This window comes from Schistocerca nitens, chromosome 5 (genome assembly GCF_023898315.1).
Source record: "Schistocerca nitens isolate TAMUIC-IGC-003100 chromosome 5, iqSchNite1.1, whole genome shotgun sequence".
Classification (NCBI taxonomy): domain Eukaryota; kingdom Metazoa; phylum Arthropoda; class Insecta; order Orthoptera; family Acrididae; genus Schistocerca; species Schistocerca nitens.
The window spans coordinates 737,447,504-737,472,548 of NC_064618.1; the positions used below are offsets into that span (position 1 = coordinate 737,447,504).

General features: G+C 41.7%; 1 protein-coding gene across 1 annotated transcript in view; it reads right to left on the reverse strand.

Moving 5' to 3' along the window:
• Positions 1-25,045, reverse strand: part of LOC126260965 (exocyst complex component 4) — a 239,737-nt gene that overhangs the window by 54,507 nt on the left and 160,185 nt on the right. The window lies entirely within an intron of this gene.

Consider the following 25,045-nt stretch of genomic DNA (forward strand, 5'->3'; position numbering starts at 1 on the left):
ACAAAAGAAATACATGTAACAGGGAACTGTGTAGAACCAAATGAATTTTTAAAACACACAATGATTTGTTCTAATTTTTCAGTAACAACAGAGATACTAAATCATGTGGTTAAGCAAGAAACAGAGTTTTTATACCTACATCTACACCTGTGTCTAAATCTACATCTGTACACCCCAAACCACTGTGATGTACATGGCACAGGGTACGTCCCATTGCATCAGTTATTAGGGTTTCTCCCCGTACCATTCATGTATGGAGCACACGAAGAATAATTGTTTGAATGCCTCTATGTGTGCTGTAATTATTCCAATCGTTTCCTCACAATACCTATGTGAGAAATATGTAGAGGGTTATAGTTATTCCTAGAGTCATCATTTGAAGTCTATTCTTGAAACTTTGTTAGTAGATTTTCTTGGGATAGTTTACATCTTTCTTCAAGAGTCTGCCAGTTCAGATTCTTCGGTATCTCTGGGACACTTTGCCATAGATCAAACAAACCTGTGACCATTCTTGCTTCCCTTCTCTGTATATGTTCAATATTCCCTTTTAGTCCTATTTGGCATGGGTCCCACATAGTTGAGCAATATTCTAGAACCAGTTGCATGTGTTATTTATACACAACCTCCTTTGCAGACTGACTGCATTTCCCCAGTATTCCACCAATAAACAGAAGTCTATGACCTGCTTTAACCATGACTGAGCCTTTGTGATCTTTCCATTTCATATTCCTACACAGTGTTACACCCAGGTATTTGTACGAGTTGGCCAATTCCAACAGTGACTCACTGATATTATGGTCATAGGATACTATGTTTTTTTGTTTTGGAAAGTGCAAAATTTTACATTCCTGAACAGTTAAAGCAAGTTGCCCATATCTGCACTTTGAAATTGTATCAAGATCTGACAAAATGTTTATGCAGATTCTTTCAGACAGTATTTCATGATAGGTAACTGCATTACCTGTAAAAGTTGGAGGTTACTACTGACATTGTCTGCATGGTCAATGCGAACAAGAGGTGACCGAGACATGTAACCAATGGCACCCCATACCATCACGCCGGGTGATACACCAGTATGGCAGTGACGAATACATGCTTCCAATGTGCGTTCACCACGACGTCGCCAAACATGGATGCGACCATCATGATTCTGAAAACAGAACCTGGATTCATCCGAAAAATTGACGTTTTGCCATTCGTGCACGCAGGTTCATTGTTGAGTACACCATCGCTGGCACTCCTGTCTGTGATGCACCGTCAAGGGTAACCGCAGCCATGGTATCTGAGCTGATAGTCCATGCTGCTGCAAATGTCGTCGAACTGTTCATGCAGATGGTTGTTGTCTTGCAAACGTCCCCATCTGTTAACTCAGGGATCGAGACGTGGCTGCACGATCCGTTATAGCCATGCGGATAAGATGCCTGTCATCTCGACTGCCAGTGATACGAGGCCGTTGGGATCCGGCACGGCGTCCCATATTACCCTCCTGAACCCACCGATTCCATATTCTGCTAACAGTCATTGGATCTCGACCAACGCGAGCAGCAATGTCGCGATACGATAAACCGCAATCGTGATAAGCTACAATCCGATGTTTATCAAAGTCGGAAATGTGATGGTACGCATTTCTCCTCCTTACACGAGACATCACAACAACGTTTCACCAGGCAACACCGGTCAACTGCTGTTTGTGTATGAGAAATTGGTTGGAAACTTTCCTCATGTCAGCAAGTTGTAGGTGTCACCACCGGTGCCAACCTTGTGTGAATTCTCTGAAAAGCTAATCATTTGCATATCACAGCATCTTCTTCCTGTCGGTTAAATTTCTCGTCTGTAGCACGTCATCTTCGTGGTGTAGCAAATTTAATGGCCAGTAGTGTACTTTCACAATCAAATGTCCTTGAGGTGCACAAATTACAAGTTAATGGAGCTGCGAAGAAGCCGCTGAGATGGCATAGGGCCAAAATACCAAACAACTATGCCAATCTACTTTATTCCCATTTACATAATTAGGAGTCGAAGCTAAAGTATGGGTAGAAATAATATTCGACTCCACTGCCTGCAACCCGAGCCACATAAATCATGAGCAGGAGCTTTTATTTTGGCAGTCCTCCTCTTCAATTATTTTTATTTTCCTGTTTTAAGTATACTGCAAACTGAGCTCATTCCCCAGAAGCTATTCACTTTTGTTTTTTATTTTCCATTATCTCTGGTGCTGTGCTATCACCATTATGAGTGGATAACACTTTTCTGATATTTTGAGCATTAGAAAATTAAAAGCATTTTCTCTTGGGAATACTTTCACTGACACTATCCCAAAAGCTATGAGTAAAATAAAATTTCACAACAACAAAGTGAACTATGTGGGGAAACTATCAGTGCATTCAAAAACCTGCGAAATAATGTAACCAACCAATGCGAGCAATTCAAGTTTGATTCTGAGCTCTGTGAAAATGAAAGGAGAACCATCTGTCACCAGAATATGAAAAGGAACCCAAGCCCGGAGATCCTTGCCTATAATACATAAACCATAAGTGAAACTGTCATTTAGCCTACAATTGTCCAAGAATGAAAAGTCTTTTCTTCTTGAAGGAAACATTGCTTTTTCAATAAAAACAAAAGGCATGTGCTGAATGGACTTCTCTATATTCAATACAGTTAAGACACATAATATCAGTAATATGTCCTGAGAATGGGGTGGAGTTTCCATGCAGCGCCTTGAAGTTAGCAATGTTTGCCCATAAGTTAATCCCTTTGTCAGCATAATGTTATGTTGGCTGAAAATTACACCTGATTGCAGTCATGAGCAAAACTCTTCATTTTTGTGGGTTATTAAACCTTCTCAGCAGCGCGTTGCTCAGTACAGTAATTTGTGAAACAGGGTAGTGCTCATTCTGCAGAAGGGCTCAATGACAGCAAGCACTAAGTATAAATATAAGAATTGGAATGACATTTATACACAAAATCCTACAGTAAATTAATATGATGGTGCAGGTGAGCTGATGGTGCTGGAATGGGCAGAGGATATCCATATTCTCCTAGTCCTTGAAGGTAAACCACAATTGTTATTGAACGGCAGATACTGGCTGCATTATTATGACCCAGACTGAGTTTTCGCCAGGGAAAGAATTGGTCAGCTACGTGTGAATGCCATCGTCACCTCTGCATCCTGAAGTGTGACACGATAGCTTTACGATAGCACGTTCCACTTTCGAGCTTCTGTGACGACGAAAGCTGAATGTGACATCGATCGGTAAGTGTCGGGACATCCCACTGTGGAAGATTTTATTGTGATATGTGCAGATGGGAGAATGTCTTGCACCTATCACCGTGGGGACACTTGTCCCCTGGCACCAAGTTTTTAAGGTGTTTAGAAGACGTGAAGAAAAAGGACAAAGGTCACGGTTACAATGGACACCATGAAAAATGACTGTTGACTTGGATTAAGTTTATATACTTCTTTCCTTGCTTTTACACAACTTACTTATGTTTATGATGATCTGTCAGCCCACTTACTATATGAGATTGTGTTGTTGTAAAGGAAAGTGTAAAAACAGAAAGTTTAAATTTCAGTTGTGTATGTCATTCAAGTAGCTTGGAGGACAATTAATGCTCTCTTTCACCACCCATCCACACACAAGAAGACGAAGTTCTGTGAAGATTGCTGGAGCGCGGTTGAGTGAGAACTGACTAGTACCACCTCAACAAACATAAAAAAAATCTTACTAAACAAAGCTAATGATGTCAAATATAAAAGGATTACACATCACTCACAGGAAACTACTGAGCTTCCTTTCAATCCCACACACAACACTGACACCCCATCTAGGACATAGGATATTTTTTTGGGTCTGTTATCTGAATATAATAACCAATATGAGCTTAACCATTTTGGTTAAGAAAAGTTGCAGCAAGGCTTGACACGTCCCTAGTGTTTAATCTGTGAAACTGGTAGTCCACTGAAACTAATTGCTGTGTCCTTCGGCCTATGGTCATTTAAACAGAGTGAAGACTGAATGATAAACACACACACATACTTAAGAAGCATAGAGTTTGGACAAGTTATGTTTTGAGTGCAGAAAGGTACGTTCCTGTTCACAGGTGTGGATTTTAATAACCATTTTCTGACTTTTGAAGGAGAGTATTGTGATTGAGCACAGAGGCAAGTGGAGACTTGCAGCGATATAAAATTCTCACTGAGTGGTAGGAATCTGGAACTCATATATGCAGTTTATTACATGGCTGACAGTGGCATATTAGTGGTGACAAATTTATTGGCGTTTTCCAGGTCAAGGTGAGGCTGGTATCCATTATATAAAGTATTCTGTTAATACAAAAACGATGATAGTTGATCTGAGTCTAAAATAAATGTTCCCATAATGCCATAAGCATTTCATGTAGGGAGACTGCATGGTAACTGTGTAGATGCTCACCACTGTGATCAAGCAAAATACATGCCTCGAAAGGAACTTGAACAAACAAACATAATGGGTTGGTTGGTCATTAAGGGGTGCGAAAAATCAGCACAGAAAGACTAATGGAGCCAATGAATTTGTTTGGTCTGAAAATGTTTTTATTTGTTCTAGTCTCATGTGCGAGGGTGAATCAAATATAAATCAGAATTTTTATTTTACGTCCTTTTTGTAAATGGAGAGTGGTGTAATCTCTGCTCATTGTTGCTTTGATTTTCAGCTGTACCATTTCTTTAGTCAGAATGTCAATGTCAGAGCAGGATGCACTGTCATCTGTTGAGTCACGTTTCTCACAACACAGGGTGTAAAAACCATCCAAAATTTTGAAGAGACTTGCAGCACAGTTCAGGCACAACACCCTGAGAAAGACTCAAGTGAACACATGGCAAAAAAGCTTTTACACGAATGAGAAACAGCTGAGAATGCAGCCCACCAATGACTGGCAAGGTTGAGGACAGTCTTCTTTTAACTTGAAGGAGTTCTCACTGATTCTCTCCACAAATGTTGCTCTGTGAATGCTGCATACTATCGTCAATTTTTGGACCAAACAAAAAATGCATATTGCCAGAAAAGGCGCACATTTCCAATCCGGGATATGATTGTGCTTCATGACCGTGCTCAACCCCACAAAGCCACCAAAAACCAAGAGACAATTCAGGAATTTTTCTGGGTCACACTAGAACATCCTCCCAACAGCCTGGACTTATTGCTCTGCTATTTTCATTTGTTTCAACCATTAAAGGAAGCAGTCGGAGGACACAAATTTGATGACGATGGTGCTGTCTAAGTGTTCATGGGCAACTGGCTGCTGTCACAGCCACATTCATTTTACAAAAACGGGGACAACAAAATGCCTATCCATTTGGAAGAAAAGCGTTTCCCATTCAGGATACTATGAAGAAAAATAAGTTTGTGCGAATGAGATTTTCTGAAGCTTAAATAACGTTATATATATAAAAATTCTAGTTTCTATTTCATTCACCCTCATTGTATGAAACAGTTACTTTGCCATTTTCATAGTTCTTTCATAGTTCTTAATGAATTTTTAAAGTTGGTCAATGGTAATTTCAACTGTGAGGTTGGTGGTCTCCATGTCTATTTGCTATTCTGCCTTTGCTTTATTTAAGCAGAATCCTCTTATTCAATTAAACACGAGCTAGCGAGCAATAGTATCTCGAGAGAAGTTGATGTGCACAAGGTGTTATTATTTAGTTATTACAATAGTCTCTTTGGTTTTTTACTGAATTATTGTGTGTTGAACACTGCAGATTTCTGATCCAACTATTTCAATTCTTTGGGATTAAGACCTTCTGTAACATTTCTTCATTGAAATGGTTAAGCTCAAATTGGACACTGTACTCAGATAACAGAACATAATACTGTGTCCAATAAATATCCAACAACATAGGCAGGGTACCAATGTAGAGTGTGGGATGCACACGTGACAAAGGTATTCACGCACAGTTGACCAATTCTTTCCCTGGGAGAAATTCAGTCTGGATTATAGTAACACAACCAATATCTCTTGCTGAATAATGGCTGTAGTTTGGCTTCATGGATCAAGATAATATGGATATACTCTGCCCATTCCATCACCATCAGCAAACCTGTACCATCATATTAATTTACTGCGGGATGCTGTGTATAAATGTCATTCCAATTCTTATATTTATACTTATGGACTTGCTGTCACTGAGCCCTTCTGCAGAATGAGCACTACCCTGTTTCACAAATTACTGTAGTGAGCAACATGCTGCTGAGAAGATATAATAACCCACAAAAATGAAGAGTTTTGCTCATGTCTGAAATCAGATGTAATTTTCAGCCAACATAACATTATGCTGACAACTCTCACAAAGCACAAAAAACAACATCCAGAGCAGTTTGGAACACATTCTGAATATCGTCAGTAGATGCAATAAAATTAAAATTAGCATCACCGACTGAGTCATACTGTGCCACAAGCAAGGTACTCCTTAACATAGCAGACCATATTCATGACACCTTGATAATTTTCATTTGAATATTCTGATAGCATAGAGCCAAGATGCTTCATTGGTATTAAATCACAAGGGATTAAATTGAGAGCAAACATTGCTAACTTCAAGGCGCTGCATGGAAACTCCACCCCACGCTCAGGACATATTACTGATATTATGTTCATGTGCCTTTACTGTATTGAATATAGAGAAGTCCATTCAATACATGCCTGTTGCTTTTATTGAAAAAGCAGTGACAATGGTGATGTTACCTTTAAGAAGAAAATGCTTTTCATTCCTTGGTCAATTGTTGGCTGGATGACGGTTTCACTTATGGCTGGTGTATTCTAGGCAACAATCTCTGGGCTTGGGTTCCTTTTCATATTCTGGTGACAGATGGTTCTCCTTGCATTTTCACAGAGCTCGGAACCAAACCTGAATTGTTCACATTGGTTGGTTACATTACTTTGCAGGTTTTTGAGTGCACTGAACTAATGGATTCCCCACATACAGCACGAGAGATGATGGAAACTAAAAAGTAAATAGCCTCTGGACAATGAGCTCAATTTGAAGTACGATTAAAACAAAAAAATAAAAATAATTGTAACAGCTACTAAAGATGAAGACTGCCAAAATAAAAGCCCCTGCTCATAATTAATGAGGTTCATGTTGCAGGCTGTGAATCTGAATATTATTCTTAGCTCCAACACCCACTTACAGAAATAGGAATAAAAATTACTGGCCTAATTTTTTCATCTTTGGGCCTTAAGGTGATTTGGTAGTTGCTTCACTGATGTGCAAGCTGTGCACCTCAAGTATGTTTGGTTGTGGAAATGTACCAGGTGCGGACTCAAGTATAGGAACACCACACGCAAAGCACATTACCATGCCTAGTATGGTGTAGGAAAACCGTTGGCATTCAAAAACACCTTCCCCTCATCTTCGAATGGATAAATACAGGTCCTGTATTGTTTTCACAGGAATTTTATACCATTATTCTTGTACAATAGTGGCGAGTTCAGGTAACAGTGATGGAGGTGGATAGTGATCTCACATCTTTCTCATGAAAGAAGACCACAAAGGCTCACCAATATTGAGATCTTGTGGCTTTAGTGTCAGAGGAGATGCGACAATTCATCATCGTACTCACAGAGCCAGTCCTGGACATGTGAGTTGTGTGAAAAGGGGTCTTGTAATCTTGGAACACAGAATCACCTCTGGGCAACAAATATTGCACCATGGGATGGAGCCGATTAGCCAAAACAGTCACATGATCCTTAGCAGTACAAGTAATGCAAATTATCAGTGTACACTTGGAGCCCATTTAATATTAAATGAAAGATTTAATTCCCTTCTAAGCTCCTATGGGGCATACACACCTAAGCAGTTCAGTAATTAAGGAAGATGACAACAAATAAGGGGGCATGCTGGAAGAGCCACGCGGGCTGGTTTCGAGGTATTATTCTCAAAGCTAACAATTACTGTAAAATTCATCGGGTTAATATCTCTTAATCCAGGAGGGCCCTCGCTTGGGGTGGAGTCGCTGGGCAGAGCACACCTTGAATGGCTTACAGCCTTTGTTCGACGTCATCCGGCAAACATCCGGAGACAGAACAGTAATAAACCCACCTGGTATTCCTGGTGTGCACTGCACTTCACTGCACTATTTACACTACACTGCATGCAGTATTACAATCGCTGATACCAGGAGAATGAACCAGGCATCCGGCATTGGGCTTTTATACTTCAGTAGTAATAGAAGCACATAGGTCAGGAAGGTGGTGTGGAAAAACGCTGTACCACTCCTCCTGTTAAAGGAACCGTGACAGAACACTGACGATCAACGTGGAGTAAGAATTTTGCTGTTCACATGTATCTCGGCGAAATGTGGCAGATGACAATGTGAGTCACATGACGTTGCATAAGCAAGCTGCCAAGAGCACAGCTGTAGGTACTGCCTCATCAGAGCATAACAAGGGCCTGGTTGAGCAGTGGTTCGGTGTGTGCGGCATCCGGAAAGCATGGCTGTCTAAGCTCTTCATCTGGCGGAAGTGATCAGCAAGGGTGTTGGGCGGCCCGGTTTCTGGTCCGCACAGCCCGCTGTCTGCTGCTACAGGTGGAGGCAATGGAAGGAGTCACCACAATACCATGATATGGCAACCCAAATATCTCTAAACCTCAGCCATGTGCAATCCTGAAACATAAACTTTGTCCTAAGTTGGAAATAGTGTGAAATAAGATTCATCTGACCAAATGAATTTCTTGCATTGTTCCACAGTCCATGTTTTATGGCTTTAGCACCAAGTTTTCCTGTTACAGACATTTGCATTTTGGAATTCCAGTGAACTCTGCAATTCCCTGCTTATGGAGCTCCTTTCACTTTGTTTTGGTGCTGAATGCATTCGTGAGTGCAACATTCAGTCTTGCAGTGACTTTTGAAAATGCCACCCTCTGCATTCTCGCCACAATTCTCTTCAATAACCATCTGTCAGGGTCACTTAACACACACTTTTGTCCATGGTAGGCTTAGCAGATGACATTTTTCTGCTTTCCCTACATGCAGTTTTAATCTTATGGTGCCTTCTGAAATAACAAATACTTTGGCTACCTTGGTTATCAAAGCACCCGCCATACAAACACCAATCATTTTCTCACGTTCTAATTCACTTAGCTCTACCAAAATGCACTCACAATTACACATAACACTGTTCTGGCTACGCTGACACTTGCAACACATTGAGGATATTTTGCAGGTGCCATTCATTGTCAGACACCACAGGGCAACCTAAAGGCTTGGCTATGATCTGCAATCATGTTCAAGCATGGATTTCTTGCCTTGTTTTCATATTTTTGTCCAATACCTGTATTACTGCTGATGTTAGTGTAAATGGGACATGACAATCTTCCAGAACATATCTGGTTGTGCTGTTACCGTCGTCTCACTTATGGAGAACCTCAGAATTATCCTGCTGCATTCCCTTGATATTTTCTTGTCATTTCCATTAAATATTCTAAATTACTCTCACTTAAGATGTGACTTCTAGGTAGTAATTTCACATTTCTGGGTCTAGGATGGTTGATCCATGTAGAAACTACAATTAATATCATCTTTTACATTATGAATTATCTATCTTAGCAATGACCGAGACAGTCAGAGACAGCTATCTGTGGCAGTCATTCTGCAGCTCAGTAGTAACCAGTCATGATGTAGGGCACAGGCTGTGTTCAGTCATCGTTCAAATCTCGCTGAAGGCAAGATTTTTTTCTCTTGTGTGACAGAGCTACATGCTGCCAAATCAAAAAACATTAATGCAATCTTAAGAAATATAGTGCATCATCAGTCATCTCGCTATCTACATTCAGCACCATTTATTATTTCACTGCTGAAATGGTGGCTCAATATTTTGTTAACTAGGTTTCGTAATCCCAGTGTCACATTTCATTACTTCTGTGTAAGTCCTGTACTGCTACTTGAATACAACCCATGACTTTAAGGCCACAATTTTGTAACAGCTTACTAATTAGTGACAATTTGGGCACATTCGTTTCACATTTACTTCATGTTTTATTGACAACAATATTATTAAAAGGATATATTTCTACTTGATAATTAGAGGAGATGTTGAGTCATACACAGACAAAATGAAAAGAAGACTGCTATACATTTTAGCTTTTGGCCAAAAGGCCTTTGAAGTAAAAAACACACACTCATTCACACAAGGACCACTGTCTCTGGTTGCTGCGGCTGCACTCAGTTATGTGCATGTCAGCTGTGGTTGTGTGAATATTTGTGTGCTTTCTAATTCAGCAGGAGGCATTTTGGCTGAAAGCTAAAATGAATAGCAGACTTTTTGTTGTGCGTGTCTGCTACCATGTGTCTCCTCTATATGGTGATAGCAATCTTTCCTTTTTGTTGTCATTCCATTCTGGACTTTCCATGGATTGACTATATTTCATTCAGATATGCTTTTATTGTAAGGTTATCTCGATAAGATGTAATTCAGTTAAATTAGCACAGCATACATTTTATAGCATTTTTCCTTAATTTTTCAAGCATAACAGACAACATAGGCGAGGGATTAATCACCAACAATATATTATCTCACATTATCTAAAAATGATCTGTTAATGCTCACACAGTTTATCAATGCCACAACTGTAGAAACCAATGGATACTGGGTTATATATGTTATTAATCCAAGGTTGAAGCACATTTTCAACTGGAAAGTGACTTTCTTGATGGTTGTTTAATAGGGATCATACAAGTGTAATACTTTATTCATAAGATAAGAAGAATAACTGTGATGAGAAATTATTTTCCAGCCAGGACCTTGGACTGTTTTATTTTTGTGAAACTGGCTGTGTGTTTACTGGAGTTACCATATAACAGCAATATTTGCTGCATTCTTTTCTTTTGTTTTCCTTATGATGCTCATACCCTGCCAAGCATTCTGTAGCACACTACATTCTTTATGCCATGAGATGAATAACATTATCTTCTGAGTACTTACACGAACCTTGTCTTAACATGTATTTTTGTTAGGGTTCAACAAGCAATTTCTTTTTTATGAAGCTGACATAAAGGCAGTATATTTCGTCATGAGTACAAATACTTGATAGGTACCATCCATGATGCAGGTGATGTGCAAACAAACACTGCATATACGCTATGTGATCATAAGTATCCAGACACCTGGCTGAAAATAACTTATAAGTTCATGGTGCCCTCCATCGGTAACGCTGGAATTCAATATGGTGTTGTCCCATCCTTAGCCTTGATGACAGCTTCCACTCTCACAGGCATACATTCAATCAGGTGCTGAAAGGTTTCTCAGGGAATGGCAGCTCGTTCTTCACGGAGTAGAGGTATCAATGTTGGTTGGTGAGGCCCAGCACGAAGTCGGCATTCCAAAACATCCCAACGGTGTTCTATAGGATTCAGGTCAGGACTCTGTGCAGGCCAGTGCATTACAGGGATGTTACTGTCATGTAACCACTCTGCCACAGGCCATGCATTATGAGCAGATGCTCGATCGTGTTGAAAGATGCAATCGCCATCCCCGAACTGGTCTTCAACAGTGGGAAGCAAGAAGGTGCTCAAAACAACAATGTAAGCCTGTGCTGTGATAGTGCCACACAAAACAACAAGGGGGTGCAAGCCCTCTCCATGAAAAACACGACCACACCATGACACCATCGCCTCCGAATTTTACTGTTGGCACTACAAACGATGGCAGATGACATTCACTGGGCATTCACCATACCCACACCCCGCCCTTGGATCGCCACAATGTGTACCGTGATTTGTCACTACACACAATGTTTTTCCACTGTCCAATCGTCCAACGTTTACGCGCCTTACACTAAACGAGGTATCGTTTGGCGTTTACCGGCGTGATGTGTGCCTTATGAACAGCCACTCGACTATGAAATCCAAGTTTTCTCACCTTCTGCCTAACTATCATAGTGCTTGCAATTGATCCTTTGATCCTGACACAGTTTGGAATTCCTGTGTGATGGTCTGGACAGATGTCCACCTATTACACATCACAATCCTCTTCAACTGTCAGCGGTCTCTGGCAGTCAACAGATGAGGTCGGCCTGTACGTTTTTGTGCTGTACGTGTCCCTTCACGTTTCCACTTCACTATCACATTGGAAACAGTGGACCTAGCGACATTTAGAGTGTGAAAATCTTGCGTACAGACCTATGGCACAAGTGACACCCAATCACCTGACCACGTTCGAAGTCCGTTAGTTCCATGGAGTGCCCCATTCTGCTCTCTCACGATGTCTAATGACTACTGAGGTAGCTGATTCGGAGTACCTGGCAGTAGGTAGCAGCACAATACACCTAAAATGAAAAACGTATGTTTTTGGGGGTATCTGGATACTTTTGATCGCATGGTGTGTATGCAGAATCCCTACTTACGACTTTTTGCTTCTGTGTATAGTGATTCAAACCTCTATCTATCCCAATGTAGTTTTATAGTGATTTCCCTACACACATTTAGGGAATGCTAAGTGGTCTGGTGGAATAGTTGACATTTACTATGAAGAAGTCTTATGAAACTTCCTGGCAGATTAAAACTGTGTGCCGGACCGAGACTCGAACTCGGGACCTTTGCCTTTCGCGGGCAAGCGCTCTACCAACTGAGCTACCCAAGCACGACTCACGCCCTGTCCTCACAGCTTTATTTCTGCCAGTACCTCGTCCCCTACCTTCCAAACTTTACAGAAGCTCTCCTGCGAGGGAGAGCTTCTGTAACGTTTGGAAGGTAGGAGACGAGGTACTGGCAGAAATAAAGCTGTGAGGACGGGGCGTGAGTCGTGCTTGGGTAGCTCAGTTGGTAGAGCGCTTGCCCGCGAAAGGCAAAAGTCCCGAGTTCGAGTCTCGGTCCGGCACACAGTTTTAATCTGCTAGGAAGTTTCATATCAGCGCACGCTCCACTGTAGAGTGAAAATTTCATTCTAGAAACATCCCCAAGGATGTGGCTAAGCCATGTCTCCGCAATATCCTTTCTTTCAGGAGTGCTAGTTCTGCAAGGTTCGCAGGAGAGCTTCTGTAAAGTTTGGAAGGTAGGAGACGAGGTACTGGCAGAAGTAAAGCTGTGAGGACGGGGCGTGAGTTGTGCTTGGGTAGCTCAGTTGGTAGAGCGCTTGCCCGCGAAAGGCAAAAGTCCCGAGTTCGAGTCTCGGTCCGGCACACAGTTTTAATCTGCCAGGAAGTTTCATATCAGCGCACGCTCCACTGTAGAGTGAAAATTTCATTCTAGAAACATCCCCAAGGATGTGGCTAAGCCATGTCTCCGCAATATCCTTTCTTTCAGGAGTGCTAGTTCTGCAAGGTTCGCAGGAGAGCTTCTGTAAAGTTTGGAAGGTAGGAGACGAGGTACTGGCAGAAGTAAAGCTGTGAGGAGGGGCTTGAGTTGTGCTTGGGTAGCTCAGTTGGTAGAGCGCTTGCCCGCGAAAGGCAAAGGCAAAGGTCCCGAGTTCGGTTCTCGGTCCGGCACACAGTTTTAATCTGCCAGGAAGTTTCGTATCAGCGCACGCTCCGCTGTAGAGTGAAAATTTCATTCTAAGAAGTCTTATGTTCAACTCTTAACCTCAGGCAAATATTTTAACTGGTACCAGACAACCTTCTTTACGTCTGCTAAAGTCAAGTGAAAAATGCAATGTGCCAGAGCTGTTCAGAACCCATGTTAAACAAAATGATGTCCCACCAACTATCTACTTGCATGAAGTCAGTTCAGATTAGACCAGAGGTCACCAAGCTTTTTCCACAGTGGGCTGAATAAGTGACAACTGTTTTCCAGATCGGGCTGGTTAACTCATAAATTGATGAGTGGGTGCTACATTATGATTCTTTACAATAGTTGGAAACCACAATGAAAGCTGTGAGAAATGTGTTTTGGTTCCATACATTTTATGAAGCAAATCTGAGAACTGTCAGGTGGCTAGATGAACTGACATTATTGTCCAGATCAGCTTGCGGACTGTTGGTGACCTCTGGACTAGACAATGACAGAAGCAGATGCCACAAAATAAGAAAACACTGTATCTTGCTTAACCACAATATTTAGTAACTCTGTTGTTACTGATAATATGAAATGAAATAAATAAAGAGGCTGTGTGTTTGCACAGTTCCCTGTTGCACATATTTCTTTTGTTATCGTGCAGATTTTTCAGTGTTACCGAAGAAGACTGAATGACCACATTAATTTTGTTACAATGTTTGTGATCCTTCAAGCTCATTAAAAATAAATCTGCCTTTTTCCTTTATGCAGGTAAGAACATAATACGAAGCATAGAGAAATTCAAGAAATGGGCAACACGTGAGTGTCCGAAATTTGTGTTTGTTGGTCAGTTGTATGTCAGGTGGTCATCCTTTATAATTACGCTTACATTTTTAACAAAACTTGGTGGTCTGAGGTTTGCTTTCGTACAGCAGTGGTAGTGACTGGTCACAATACGCATCCTAAGTTATTCTTTAATTGTGTTAATAAAACACTGGTTTAGCACCAATTAGATATTATGTAAATTGAAAGTGGAGGGGAAGAAAGGAAAGGGATGGAACTATTGATGTCAGATGCAATGAAACTTTAGGTGGAATCAGCTGCAATGAGTGAAAATGTGTGCCACACCGTGATTCGAACCTGGGACCTCCTGCTTACTAGGCAGCTTTTGCCCTACCTGGACAAAGTGTTTATTGCAGTTGCGTGGACTATCTCATCATGTCTCTCAGTCTACCCACATGCCCACGTAGCGCCACCTATCTTCAAGCCCCGTTCATGTCCTCCACACTCACTACTTTGCGATTTCCACAGGAGGTCGAACACAATAGTGCATCCACACTGAACGTCATGGATTCATTGCCTATTGAGACAAATCAATTATATAAATGCATAATGTCTGTTCTTTTGGACAAGCGTTCATATAATTTTGAACTGTCATTGTAACCTCCATGGTAGGCCAGCAAAATAAAGCTTGCAGTAAGGATATCTAAAAGCTACAAGACATAACATAAAAGCCTCTGTCAAAGGAAGGAGAATGGCTTTTGGATTGTACAATATTTTATCCCTCTCATTAAAATATATAAGGTACAATCTATAGTATTATACTAATGTACTTTAAATAGATCACTACCACATGGCCTAGAGAATTTTGTTGAAAAGAATTCTCTAACTTTATTCTATGATGAACGACACTTAAAAACAGTAAGTAACATTCCTTTGTTTTCAAGCAATCCATTGCCTCTGCCACCTGCATGTATATCTTGCTCCTTGTACCAAAGGAGAATTCACAGCAAAAATTGCAATAGTGATCTGATCCCTTTCAGACCTTGCTGCTCATTACAATGTTTTCCTGCTTCACCAGAATTTCCCTATTTCATTGCATATACTTAATTACCTTCACAACACTTTTCTGTGAAAAAAATCACTTGCTGCGAGGTAAACGCTTCTTTTCCCATTAAATCATGACTTCAGCAGAAGTGCCTTGTAACACTTACTGTTAAATAGCTACTGAAAGCTATTCCAAAGAAGTTAGTTGTAATTATTACAGAAATACTTTTTACTCCATTATTGTAGGGAAAACCATTATAGATCTGCAGCTGAAAATAATATTTCTGTGAATAAATCTTCCATACCTGCAGCTACTTCTTTATTTTTTTTCAAAATAATTTTCAAAATAAATAAAGAGGTCAGTTTTCACTGCAGAAGATTTATACCCTGAAATACTATTGTTCGCCACATACCAATGACAGTTTTCACTACAAGAATAGTGGTCATGTAAAGCATTGAAGAAACCTAAGTTTATTTGGTCGGAGGAAGTTCATATGTTTAAGTCGATAGCCTTTATGATGTCGTAGCTTCCACAGAATGTAAGTAACGAAGAAAACTATGATGCTTTAAGGTGACATGTCATGCTTCAAAATTAATGTAAAAACGAAACAAAGGAGGTTTCTCATAGCAGATGAAATGGAAATGAGTGGTCAATTGTAGCCTATTTAGTTGAAAGATACCTAAAAAATGTCTCCATATAGTGAGGATGTCAGTACCATCATAATCTCTATCTACAGAAACTCTCGTGTGGCTCAGTGGCTAAGTGTCGAATTGCAAATCATAAGGTCAAGGTTTCATACCTTAGTCAGTCTTAGGATTCTTCTGCCACTTATCACTTTTCGTATTTCCTATGTACGAAAAATGCCATGTTGCATCATGGTTCACAGTCTATACAGGATGTATACGCGGACCAGGAGAATAAATTCCCGGGTTTTTCCCTGTTAAAAAATACACTTTCTTTCGCTCTGGATCGTAAAACTTATCAATCCTTTGAATGGTTAAGGTTTTGAGCACTGGCGTAGAACCTCTTGCCACTTTAGGAAACTAATCACAGAAAAAAAAAATACCTTTTGGAGCGATCTTTGATGCGCAGCAACATGTACGCTGCATATTTTTGTATTACGAAAGTACATAGTCAAATTCCACCAAACACAGAATGTTAGGTTCCAAAGCATTGAAATCAAGATCGCAATGCACTTTTGTAAGCCAGTCATAGTTTACGTCACATGATCTTGCCAGCCGATGATAGCAGATATTTATCATGTTTACATGGGGCTCCCAAAACCGGATCTCCCTGTACCGCTCCTGGGTGGTAAAGTAAACATTTCAAAACTGATTCTGTATATCCAATTCTGGTTGCCAGTTTTCCAATTCTGCAATCGATTTTTGCTCCCATGTAAATGTAACCGGTTATGAAATGTGCTTGGGGTGTCAGGTTTAATCTTATTTTTAAACATTTTCGGGTAATATGGACAGAGTGACTTTTTGTACAGTGAATGATAAGTAGAAATGTTAGACTGACTGTTTACAAATCGTCTAATTGAAAGAAATAGCAATTGTGCTGACTAAATCACAAACTGTAACAGCTATTTTCCAGGCACTGTAGTTAATTGGGCTAGCAAATGCACTTCAGACCTTAACGTGTAACCACGACAGTGGAAAATGGTTTTCAAACTTAGGTTCTTGTCTTTCGGAAGATGTGTCGCATCTAAATGTATTGATTCAGAGCATGGGCACGTGATGCAGTGCCTACAGCAAAATCACTGTTATGTAACGCGAACACACATATAGGAAAAGTTAATGGTTTAAATTAATGTACACAGTGTAACTACAAGAAAAGCTAAGCTTTCATGTATAACATTTCTCTTTTTTGTGTGTGTTACACTTCGATAAATCACACAAATGTGCCAGTAAAATTTAAAGTACGGACGTAAATGTCTGATCTTCTGGGTTCGAAATTCTTCTAAGCGGCTGGCCCTCAAAGTGTTAAGCTTTAAATAAAAATCAAATGCTCTGTGGGTTAAGAAATTCAAAGAACGTTTGCACACATAACATAACTCTTTACAACATATAATAAAATGTGCTTTGGAAGTAATGCTTTTCAAATTACCAGTTGCAATATTTTCCCTTGACCTGTTAAAATTCATTTCAGCAATTGACAAAGAGCACCAGAAAATGGCATTACTTGGGCTGCGCAGCTAAGATGACATAGGTAGCCCATATGTTCATATGTATATGGCATTAAGAGATCTTACATTATGTCATAAATGAAACAGAATATCAGAAGATACTACAGAGCATTGGAATTTCGCAAACCATACTAAACTGCATAATTCGATTTAAAGAGCACATTCGTATGTCCAGATTCACAAAGAAGTAGGCCCCAAGGTGACATTCAACTTTTCAGTGTAGTTTTTGGAATGCAAATTTTCTTGGGAGTACCAGAACTGTATTACCTCATGTTTAGTTCTTTATTATGGCATAATGCCATACATCCCAAAAGATAACAATGTGCTCTTGATATTCCACAAACAGTTGCTAACAGTGTTTCAAATAAACAGACTGCCTCTGCTGAAAAGATTAATTAAAGTCAATTTCTTTTAAGCAAATTGACAAAAGTAACTTCATTGTTCTGCAAGACAACACCCGACTGCCAAAAATCTGGAAATAAAATCAAATCAGAAAACAAACTAATAACATACTTTAGCCTTCAATAATTAAGGAATATTTTAATTCACTTTATAGCTCCCAGCCACAGAAAACAGTTTTGTTCTTGAGAGCTGTAAACCAAGAGGAAACAGCAAAATCATTAATGTAAAAACGGTTCACGTGGAGACTACCCCCATCCCACGACAACTCAGATTGCTCTGCGCATACGTGAATCTGACAACTTGGGTGCACCAGAAAAATGTTTCCAGATAGCATCTGGCTGCTTGTTGCTACTGCTGATTCAGCTAATACCTCTAAAGTTACCTTGGATACAGCGTTACTTCAAGTAACCAGAAGTGGGAGAAGATACTGCTCATATGCGACTCAACTGTGCATGCGCAAAAGCTCACCAACTACTGCTCAAACGAACCTTATGTTAACCATTGTGACATCATGTTGACTGGAAGAAGTTTATTGTTATGAAGTATTGCAATTTGCATAGTCTTCGTCCTAATGCCTTTGACACATTCTGCTGTTGGCAGACACTTGTGTGTGCTGTGTTTTGTTGCCGTAAATGGCACATTTCCTTTGCAACTTAAGTTTTATTTATTTTTTCCTTGTTTATGTTTTATAGCTGCCATATTATATTGCAGTAACAGACTAAAGTAAAATTCTTTTTTAGAGTATCAGTTCTTACCAGTAAAAACTACAAAAATTTAACTGGAAACCAAAACAACAAAAAATTCCCCGAATTCTTAAAAGTTCCTGGGTTTTTCTTGGTTTTTCTCCTGGGTGAAAAAATTCCCGGGTTTTTCCTGAATTTCCTGGAGTGTATACACCCTGCTGTATTAACTTCAGGTTCCCCTCTATCTGATTCAGTAAGCCAGTTCAAAATTTTAAGTAAGGCAAGGGTATACTTCCTCCAATAGAAGCATGCATATCGCACAACTGCTGTGTTCAAATTAATCCATAGATTAAGGGCAGCTTTAGCTTATAAATTCATACAGGAAAGGGTTGGGTTTTAATACAGGGTACAGCCATAAAATGAAGTGATTAGCAGCTTTACGTTGTTTATCATTTATTCCGGTACTGATGTTCAAACCCTTCCCTTGGGTCAAGGTTACTGAGTATTTTATGACAGCTTTGGGAAGAACCTGACTCCTTGAGAGCATGTCCTAAGATGCCAGTATGGGACAAGTATGTGCCTGGGATGGTCATGGTATAACAGTGGATAAATACTTAAACATATCAACTGCAAACAGTACACCATCCATGGCTCCACAGGATAAAATAATCAATGTGTTCTGGGTTGGCACGACACACAAACAAACACAAACACACACACAAAATACAAGCTTTCGCAACAAACTGTTGCCTCATCAGGAAAGAGGGGAAGGAGAGGGAAAGACGAAAGGATGTGGGTTTTAAGGGAGAGGGTAAGGAGTCATTCCAATCCCGGGAGCGGAAAGACTTACCTTAGCCCAAACCCTTTGTCTTTAAATATGTCTGCTTGTGTCTGTATATGTGTGGATGGATATGTGCGTGTGTGCGAGTGTATACCTGTCCTTTTTTCCCCCCTAAGGTAAGTCTTTCCGCTCCCGGGACTGGAATGACTCCTTACCCTCTCCCCTAAAACCCACATCCTTTCGTCTTTCCCTCTCCTTCCCCTCTTTCCTGATGAGGCAACAGTTTGTTGCGAAAGCTTGAATTTTGTGTGTGTGTGTTTGTGTTTGTTTGTGTGTCTATCGACCTGCCAGCGCTTTCGTTCGGTAAGTCACATCATCTTTGTTTTTACATTTTTTCCCTTGTGGAATGTTTCCCTCTAACAGAGATTCCATGACTTACCAAACGGGAAAGTGCTGGTAGATAGGCACAATAAAAAACACACAAACACACATACAAAATTTCGAGCTTTCGCAACCCCCAGTTGCTTCGTCAGGAAAGAGGGAAGGAGAGGGAAAGATGAAAGGATGTGGGTTTTAAGGGAGAGGGTAAGGAGTCATTCCAATCCTGGGAGCGGAAAGACTTACCTTAGGGGGAAAAAAGGACAGGTATACATTCGCACGCACGCACACACACACACACACACACACACACACACACACACACACACACACACACACATACCACACATATACAGACACAAGCAGACATATTTAAAGACAAAGAGTTTGGGCAGAGATGTCAATCACGGTGGAAGTGCAGAGGCAAAGATGTTGTTGAATGACAGGTGAGGTATGAGTGGCGGCAACTTGAAATTAGCGGAGATTGAGGCCTGGTGGATAACGGAAAGAGAGGATATATTGAAGGGCAAGTTCCCATCTCCGGAGTTCGGATGGTTGGTGTTAGTGGGAAGTATCCAGATAACCCGGACGGTGTAACACTGTGCCAAGATGTGCTGGCCGTGCACCAAGGCATGTTTAGCCACAGGGTGATCCTCATTACCAACAAACACTGTCTGCCTGTGTCCATTCATGCGAATGGACAGTTTGTTGCTGGTCATTCCCACATAGAAAGCGTCCCAGTGTAGGCAGGTCAGTTGGTAAATCACGTGGGTGCTTTCACACGTGGCTCTGCCTTTGATCGTGTACAACTTCCGGGTTACAGACTGGAGTAGGTGGTGGTGGGAGGGTGCATGGGACAGGTTTTACACCGGGGGCGGTTACAAGGATAGGAGCCAGAGGGTAGGGAAAGTGGTTTGGGGATTTCATAGGGATGAACCAAGAGGTTACGAAGGTTAGGTGGATGGCGGAAAGACACTCTTGGTGGAGTGGGGAGGATATCATGAAGGATGGATCTCATTTCGGGGCAGGATTTAAGGAAGTCGTATCCCTGCTGGAGAGCCACATTCAGAGTCTGATCCAGTCCCGGGAAGTATCCTGTCACAAGTGGGGCACTTTTGTGGTTCTTCTGTGAGAGGTTCTGGGTTTGAGGGGATGAGGAAGTGGCTCTGGTTATTTGCTTCTGTACCAGGTTGGGAGGGTAGTTGCGGGATGCGAAAGCTGTTTTCAGGTTGTTGAAACTTGAAAATCATATCATTAATTTGAACCCAACAATTACGTTTGTTATTGTGGCTGTTGCATTTCAAAATCTTTCCTGTCGTCTTATTTTCTCTTTCTGTTTTTACCAGTAGTCTCACTTTGTATTCACCTTCCCCTTTTTACCGTAATCTACTATACAATTTTATCCCGCCTATATATACTCAATAATACGTAACCCACTTCCAAACCATAACCAAAAAAATTTATTTTCCGCTTTCAACACTACCGCTGCTATAAAATTCACAGTTTCTAGTTCAATAACAGTTGCTTTCACGTATTAAACAACCATTTCGGTTAGTTCTAATAACTTTCACTTGATTTCCACTTCCGTTTTTCGCACATCACTGATCATTTTTAGCCGCACCCCCCCCCCCCCCCCCCCCCCCCCACCCCCAGGTTTTAACGTCATTATTTCTTCGTCAGACAATTTTTAGCCCCATTTTCGTAATCTTTCACCACAACACCACTCCTTTTAATACATTTACACATAGTTTTTTCGAAATTTTCCCGAATCTCTCCATCCTTTAACGTGTTTTAGCGGCAACACAACAATCTAACCTTTATGCACATCGTTGTCTACCAACCCAAGTTCACCACAGGATCAACTTAACCAACACTTTTTCGCCTTTTTTCATACCAGATCTCCAGTTGCTTTCTATTTCACCTTTATCTCTCCCCATATATTTCTATTTTCGTTTTCATATCAGCCTCATGTTACACTTTCCACCTTCTAATACCATGTCACCCTCACAACACCCCCACAACGACCCCATTAAGTTTTATTTACATTCCCTCCGCAAACATGCCCTCGCCCTAGCCAGATTACGCTCCCATATTTTATTTTCTCAGGCTTGTCTGACATTTGGCATTACCCCCAAAGGCCTCACACTTAAAAGTTCCCATCTCTGGCTGCAACCCTTCTTTCCATCAGTCCCTATACCAGTTCCAAACTGAACAATCCATTGCCCTCACCCACCTAATCCTTCACCTACACATCAACTCAGCCAACGAACACACCCGTCAACTCCTATCCTTAATAAAAGTCCTCAATCTTTCCTCTCCCACATCCACAACGGCTGTTCAGAGCATCCTCCTACAGGCCAACCACAAATTAGAACAACATGCCACCCTCCACCTCAAAAAACTATCCAATCTCCTGGTTTACCACCTCCGGAAAGGCAACTCACTCACCCTTCACAACCTTTCCAGCAAACCTCAACCTCCTCTCATTGCACACAAACCCAGTCTCTCCCATCTACTCAATCTCCCACTTCCAGCTCCACTCCCTCCAAAACCTCAAAATTCCAATCAACACAATCTGGTACCACAACACCCTAATTCAGTAGTTAACCTTTCCTCCAAACCTCTCTCCCAATCCGAAACCTCTGTCCTATCCAAAGGCCTCACCTTCAGCCCCACTCCCAGATTCAACCAAACAGCCCTCGTCAAAGATTTACTGTCCTACACTCATACTCTCTGCTGGAAGTATCACTTAGCCACGAAGAATAATGATCCTAATCCTACTCCTAATGACCCAACTCCCCAAGACACTATCCAAATTGAACCCTGCCTGGAACAGTTCCGTCCTCCGTCACAGCGGGACCCACCTCCTCTTCCTCGAAACCACCCTCTCCAAACCTTCCAGGAATTTCTGACTTCCAGCCTTGCCTCTCAATCCTTCTTAAAAAACCTTAATCCTACTCCCAACATCACCTCTGCTGAAGCCCAAGCTACCCGTGATCTGAAAGCTGACCGATCCATCGTCATTCTTCCGGCGGACAAGGGTTCCACGACCGTGGTACTTGATCGTCGGGAGTATGTGGCTGAGGGACTGCGTCAGCTTTCACACAACACCACATACAAAGTTTACCAAGGTAATCCCATTCCCGATGTCCAGGCGGAGCTTCAAGGAATCCTCAGAATCTTAGGCCCCCTACAAAACCTTTCACCTGACTCCATCAACCTCCTGACCCCACCAACACCCCGCACCCCTACCTTCTACCTTCTTCCCAAAATTCATAAACCCAACCATGCCGGCCGCCCCATTGTAGCTGGTTACCAAGCCCCCACAGAGCGTATCTCTACCTACGTTGATCAACACCTTCAACCCATTACATGCAGTCTCCCATCCTTCATCAAAGACACCAACCACTTTCTCAAACGCCTGGAATCCTTACCCAATCTGTTACCCCCGGAAACCATCCTTGTAACCATTGATGCCACTTCCTTATACACAAATATTCCGCACGTCCAGGGCCTCGCTGCGATGGAGCACTTCCTTTCACGTCGATCACCTGCCACCCTACCTAAAACCTCTTTCCTCAATACCTTAGCCAGCTTCATCCTGACCCACAACTTCTTCACTTTTGAAGACCAGACATACCAATAATTAAAGGGAACAGCCATGGGTACCAGGATGGCCCCCTCGTATGCCAACCTATTCATGGGTCGCTTAGAGGAAGCCTTCTTGGTTACCCAGGCCTGCCAACCCAAAGTTTGGTACAGATTTATTGATGACATCTTCATGATCTGGACTCACAGTGAAGAAGAACTCCAGAATTTCCCCTCCAACCTCAACTCCTTTGGTTCCATCAGATTCACGTGGTCCTACTCCAAATCCCATGCCACTTTCCTTGACGTTGACCTCCATCTGGCCAATGGCCAGCTTCACACGTCCGTCCACATCAAACCCACCATATTTAAATATGTCTGCTTGTGTCTGTATATGTGTGGATGGATATGTGTGTGTGTGTGTGCGCGAGTGTATACCTGTCCTTTTTTTCCCCCCTAAGGAAAGTCTTTCCGCTCCCGGGATTGGAAACATTCCACGTGGGAAAAATATATCTAAAAATAAAGATGATGTGACTTACCGAACGAAAGTGCTGGCAGGTCGATAGACACACAAACAAACACACACACACACACACACACACACACACAAAATTCAAGCTTTCGCAACAAACTGTTGCCTCATCATGAAAGAGGGGAAGGAGAGGGAAAGACGAAAGGATGTGGGTTTTAAGAGAGAGGGTAAGGAGTCATTCCAATCCCGGGAGCGGAAAGACTTACCTTAGGGGGAAAAAAGGACAGGTATACACTCGCGCGCACACACACACATATCCATCCACACATATACAGACACAAGCAGACATCTCACAAGCAGACATATTTAAAGACAAAGAGTTTGGGCAGAGATGTCAGTCGAGGCGGAAGTGAAGAGGCAAATATGATTTTGAATGACAGGTGAGGTATGAGTGGTGGCAACTTGAAATTAGCAGAGATTGAGGCCTGGTGGGTAACGGGAAGAGAGGATATATTGAAGAGCAAGTTCCCATCTCCGGAGTTCGGATAGGTTGGTGTTGGTGGGAAGTATCCAGATAACCCGGACGGTGTAACACTGTGCCAAGATGTGCTGGCCGTGCACCAAGGCATGTTTAGCCACAGGGTGATCCTTATTACCAACAAACACTGTCTGCCTGTGTCCATTCATGCGAATGGACAGTTTGTTGCTGGTCATTCCCACATAGAAAGCGTCACAGTGTAGGCAGGTCAGTTGGTAAATCACGTGGGTGCTTTCACATGTGGCTCTGCCTTTGATCGTGTACACCTTCCGGGTTACAGGACTGGAGTAGGTGGTGGTGGGAGGGTGCATGGGACAGGTTTTACACCGGGGGCAGTTACAAGGATAGGAGCCAGAGGGTAGGGAAGGTGGTTTGGGGATTTCATAGGGATGAACTAACAGGTTACGAAGGTTAGGTGGATGGCGGAAAGACACTCATGGTGGAGTGGGGAGGATTTCATGAAGGATGGATCTCATTTCAGGGCAGGATTTGAGGAAGTCGTATCCCTGCTGGAGAGCCACATTCAGAGTCTGATCCAGTCCCGGAAAGTATCCTGTCACAAGTGGGGCACTTTTGTGGTTCTTCTGTGGGAGGTTCTGGGTTTGAGGGGATGAGGAAGTGGCTCTGGTTATTTGCTTCTGTATCAGGTCGGGAGGGTAGTTGCGGGATGCGAAAGCTGTTTTCAGGTTGTTGGTGTAATGGTTCAGGGATTCCGGACTGG